Source organism: Agrilus planipennis, unplaced genomic scaffold (assembly GCF_000699045.2).
Source record: "Agrilus planipennis isolate EAB-ADULT unplaced genomic scaffold, Apla_2.0 scaffold186, whole genome shotgun sequence".
NCBI lineage: Eukaryota > Metazoa > Arthropoda > Insecta > Coleoptera > Buprestidae > Agrilus > Agrilus planipennis.
In genome coordinates, this window is record NW_020439023.1 from 68,979 (window position 1) to 75,098 (window position 6,120).

Below are 6,120 nucleotides of genomic sequence, written 5' to 3' on the forward strand. Positions count from 1 at the left end.
AAATACACATTGTATATGAGTTTTAGTATATATTTTGGCACTCCCACGAAGACCCGACTAATCATTTAGTGAAAGCCTTTCTGTTCCGTTAACTTTTTATTCTATTTAAAGGAAGCATTTCCTTATTTTAGGTGCTAAAATTTTTCAGTTTATTTTCTCCATCATTTTAACATGTTTTTATCACGTTTGTGTTGTTATAATTTCACGCGATTCTCACCTGATGTTAAGCAAATAAAAACTGTTTCCAAGTCAACAGTTATCTTATTAAGTGCCGTTTGAAATACGATATGGTTACGAAATCAGAATAGGTAAATACCTATACAAAACTTGTACAAATAATACATCCTATAAATAGCTCTAATAATACGAGCAATTTTTAATTACAAATTCAAAAAGTTACCTTGAAAATTAAATACGCTATTAAAAAATCGAGAATCGTAACAATCACGTTGCTTACAACTGACTCTTATTCGAAGTAAATAAATCTTCCATATACTACAACAATACTTCCGAATACGAAAAGATACACACATTGATTTTGATTTCAAATTTAATTCATACCTTACTGTTAGTAAGGACCTTTAACAACAACGGAAATTTATATTTTTTTCGGTCCACTGCATTAAAATAATTGTACCTATTCATGGTTTTCGCCCCTAACATCCGAACATACGCAAATTGGGACAAAAATTAACGGTTTATAAGGGTTAAATAGGCCAGATTAGATCACAGCCAAAATAGGGCAGTAGATACCCATACAATTTTATTAATGTAAAATCAACAGCGACGTTGCGCCTTTAGTTAAGAGGTTGTTCAACCCTTTTTACTAAAAGAGACTGGTTTTATTCTTTTGATCTGGAAAAGGACAATTTGGTATTTTTTACAGTAAATGATAAGCAATTTAATGAAGCAGTCAGGTATGGTCACATACTTTCTATAGGAAAATGTCTTCAGTATATGTCCAAAAGCAAAATTCTAAAATAATTAAAAAAGAGAGAGATTCATGTAACTATACACCAATTAAAAAGTTGGGATAGATAATTTTTATTTATTGATTTTTACAAAAGATAAACTTCTCTTTCAAGTGACTAAATGCATATTATACGATTTTTTTAATTATTTTAGAATTTTAATTTTAGCCATACAATTCTACCCTTCCCTTTATTGACTGTATGAGTCAACTTTACGACAAAATGTGTAATCTGTGTGTAAATGGTTATTAGTTATTACCAATATCAATTCACGAATTAGAAATTAAATAACAATTTCCTATCCGAAACCAATCACTGATAACACTATTTCGCAGTTTTCGATACGATAATTGCAATAAAAATCAATTAATTATATGCATACTGCAAGGAGACGTCTCTTTATCATACTTCCGTTTTGAGACATCCTGTATTTCGAGCATTATTTGGCCACTTTCGCCAAAATAAAAAATAACGGAAAGTGGGATAACAAAAGGATAAAGGTGTCACAGTGATCACTGCTTGTTAAATTACAGTTAATTTACCGCAAAGACCATTGAACTCGATGTGAAATGTTCCAATACTGTTAATTTTACACGAGTACCTACGTCTCCGGACTGCTGCTACTTGAAATTGTTACACTTTTACCTGTACCTATATCTGTACTATCCGATTGGGACATGTACATATCAAATTCGTTCATGAAATAAAATTACTTAATCCTCTAATAGATAAACGATAAAGTTCAACAACAAATTATCAAAAGCAATGGCAACAGCTCATATTCCGAGATAATAAGATTTCCCAAGAAAGTTTATGGTAACTGTGACGTTTTTTATTGAAAATTTGCAAGCTCGATAAAATTACACAACATTTAAAAATGCACTCAATATCATAATCAGAATAAACATGATCGCAGGAATTACATCATCAAGTCAAATATACAGGTAAGGCAAACTATTCTTTTTTTCAAAGTATTCTTTTTTTGTAAAGCTTATGAAATTTAAAAAGAAAAAAAAACATACCATTTGTACACACCATCCTAAAATGATCGCCTGCCTAATTGATTCCGGGGTTAAATTTTGTTGATTTTCCAGCATTTTATACGCTTTAACAGCGAATAAGCCCCTGGTCTTCTTGCCATAAGGTACATTGTACTGCAGTACTTTAGCAAACCGTTTAGTGACTTCTGGTATGTCAGTATGACGACCAGCTTCGGTTAAATCGCGGACTAGATCGGGGAAAACTGCCATAAAATCACGACTTTCTTCTTTGGAAACAAATGAAACTTTTCCATTTGTTAGTTTCGGTGAAATCTTTGCATGTACAGTCGATAAAGCTCTGAAACAAAACGAAAATTTGTTTAACGGAAAAGTAACATACATATATTGAGAAAATAGTATGAGCACACTTCAACATAATCATAATAGCGATGAAACAAAATAAAAAATATACAAATTTTAACATATTTTAAATATTTTGTGCAGAATGCTATACCGTACTTTTTTGGCGATCTTATTCATTGTACATTTTGTTAGTGCGGGTTGTGTTGTGTTACTACAAATTTATTCGACAGGACATAAGCAAGAATTTCCACTTTCTCGAAATAGAAATAATTAAAAAAACCAATAAATAAATATACCGAATTTACAAATGCAGACTGAAAATAATTAACGATAATTACAACCAGCATAAATTTGTTTCTCCCAACCTTAGCTTTCATAGGATAATTAATTTACAGAGATGTGATTTATTTAAAATACTTGCATTTAAAATGCAAATACAAAATAAAAATTCCTATTTTTATCTTGCATTTAAATACTCTTTCGAGAAAAGCACTTTATATTTTTCCAAGCGTATCTGTAAGACGCATAATAAATTTTTGTAAATATTAGAAACTTAAAAGGGGAACAAAGAGACATTCCATGAATGGCTTCTAATTGTTTAACTGAAAAGAAAAATTCTAAATTCCTTGGAATCGGATAATCTAAAATATGGGATCGATATCGTTTACCGGGTTCATGGTCCATGGAATTTTGAATTTCCAAATTGATGCTAGCACCTGCCAAATCACCACTTATTGTATCTTTAGCAGGGAACTATGAAATTCTATGAATTACGATATAACAGCCCGCAAAATAATATCGAATTGATATACGCCAGCTATGTAAAACTGAAAACTACAAGATATTATGATCTGCTAATAAATGCCTATAATCCAAAATTGTTAGAAAACGATTCGAAGAACTTCACTTATTAGATGAATCCAAAACTAAAGAAACTGAATTCAATTTCTTTCTCTTATTACAATGTGTAAAAGATCTGAAACAAAATGCTGTTGTAAGTATTTTGATAGAAAACGATTGATGTTGATTTTACATCTGTTAAAGCCAGGTATAGAAACAGAAAATTAGTAAGTTAGGTTGTTTGGAATATTTAATGATTGTAGGTAGATTTTATGCTTTGGAATGTATTTGTAATTGTAATTGTTATCGGGTTGTGCTTCGAACTAACGATGGGAAAATCCAATCATTCACTTATCTAGGAAACGGTCTGAAAACGTGTACGTACAGGTCCACTACCCTGGAAAGTACACGTAGTCATATTCTTAGAATAGGTGGGTTGTTCCTCCCTACGTTNATGTACTGGCTAAAGAAGTAAATGGTAAATATATACTGAAGATCAGACTTGGCATCATCTCGATATACATCCAGAATTAGGCACATATAAAAAATCATTAAAAGTGCTACTCATAAAATTTTGTTAATTTGTCTGAAGTCGAACACGCAAAAGCTAATTAATTACAAAAGCATTAAATATCCACGTACCTATCGTTATTGTGCTTTCTTTGGTGTAACAGCCACATACTGTTAGTGTTTGACTTCCTGTTTGATGTCCTATCATTTTGTTGAAGTGTATAAATATCACTGTTTGGGGCACTACTCGTCTTATTAATATGTCTTTCTATTTGTTTTGTTATTTCTCGGCTTGTACGTTGTACATTTAGTTTCACAAAGCTTGAAAACATTTCTGCATTTAATTAAACACACGGTTTAATTCAATAATTGTCGAAAACCCGAAAAAATTGATGACGACGTATAAATAATAAATGAGCCGACAACACACTTTCGCTCAGAAAGCCAACTTGACACTGTTGGAAAAACAACGTCGTCTACCTATTTAACGGTTCAGAGAGAGATGAAAAGAAAACAAGGGAGACATCGCTCAAGAAGCATGGCTATCTTTTCGTTTCGTTCGTGTACTTGGTCACGTGCAACCAACCTGCTAACCTGGTGTACTATTATAAATTATAATAAGTACATATATCTAACAATAAGATTGTTTTTTTTTACAAAACTAATAGAGAAAATATTATTTTCTAATAATAAATAGCAATACCAAATTCTATAGTAAATAAAATATCTGCAATAATCTTTTGAACTATTAATATACCTACTTGTATTATGAATGCTATCATATGTATAGTACGTAAACAATGTTTTCTCAACCATCAATTGGTTTTATCGTTACGTATTACACATTCATAACGATTACAAAATTGGAATTAATTAACTACAATGTTTATCTACGTTGAATAAATTACAGATACATTTTTGCGCTTACTTTTGTAGAATAAACTGATAACATCTTCAGTTAGATAAATTAGGGACAAAAATTAAGAATTAAAAAAAAATAATAATTTAATTTGAGCTCCTCAATATATTTCAATAAGGTACCTATTCTTTCAAATATTTAAAAGAATTTTCTGCAATTTTCTGCGATAATATGGAAGCAGAAATACCAGTTATTATTTAATCACAAGTTTTTACACTTGTTAAAAAACACACCCACTTAACATTAGGCATGTTAGCTATACAAAGTCCTAAGGCAATTCTCACCTGCTTTTCTGCTTTGTGCTGAACTAAATGACTTATGTATGTGGGTGTCTACGTAGTCTATTACACGTATGTAAAATTACAGAAATAAGTCATTAAACATCACTTTGGTGTTCCAGCATTCGCTAATGAGGCTAGGTACTATGTATTTATATGTATCACATTTGTTCAAAAAATAAATGGGCAAAATATAAACGAAATACAGCATTTTTCGTTAAAAGTACATCTATACTATTTTGATATCAACAACTTTTTTTAATTAAAAGGTCATTTTTTACGAGGCACCAGGAAAATATGGTTTAAAAAAAATCCCTCTGCGTCTCACTCCTCCACCCCCATCAAAAATTACCTTTTAGTGGAAGACATCTCTTCCCATCCCCTATTTCCTTTTCTGACAAACGGTTTCATCATCTAGCTATATTCTAGACAAATAGCAATCCCAATTTTCACCTCCGACCTTTTCGTTTCCAGGTCTATCCTACAGGACATTCTCACCCATCCACCCTCTTTCCCCCCCATCGACCAATAGGTCCATCATCATCTAGATTTAAACATATTTATCAAAAATATTCCTAAAATTAACACACCCTAATAATGACATTATTTTACCTACATACAAGTTTTAGTTTTGTACTTTCATACATATTTTGTGAACATGACTGTAGATTTCGAAAAGCTCATTCTGCAATCGATCGAACAGGTCATTTCCAGGGGTCTTCGCTTCCAGCACTTTTGACTTTCAATCGACCTTTGCTATATTCCTTTAAAATACTCATATATTTCTAAATAGAATTACAAAATAAGAAAGCACAAATCTTTCAATAAAAACCTATTATAAATAACCATTATTATTCATTTAACAATACCAATAATAAAATAAATTAAACTTCACGACTCACGTAGGCACTTATTGCAAATTAGTTTTTATAATTACAGGATTGAATTTTTTTACATTATCGTTTTAAGGCGGTTTATGTAGTCTTTTACGTTAATTTATTTGTTTCTTATTATAACTCTAATACCGGGGACAAAAATATAGTTCCCTACTAAATAAAAAGTCGTGTTTTTTATGCTCTAAATGCGTGACCTTGATGAAGAGCAATAATTACATGAATTAACATCTACTATCCAGTGAAAGAGCGTACAATAAACTGTTTAAATAAATAAATGTACATGGTACTTGTACATAAATAACAAAAAGAACAATGAAGAGTTTAGTAAGGTAGATTATTAAACGATACGTAATGTAAAGATAT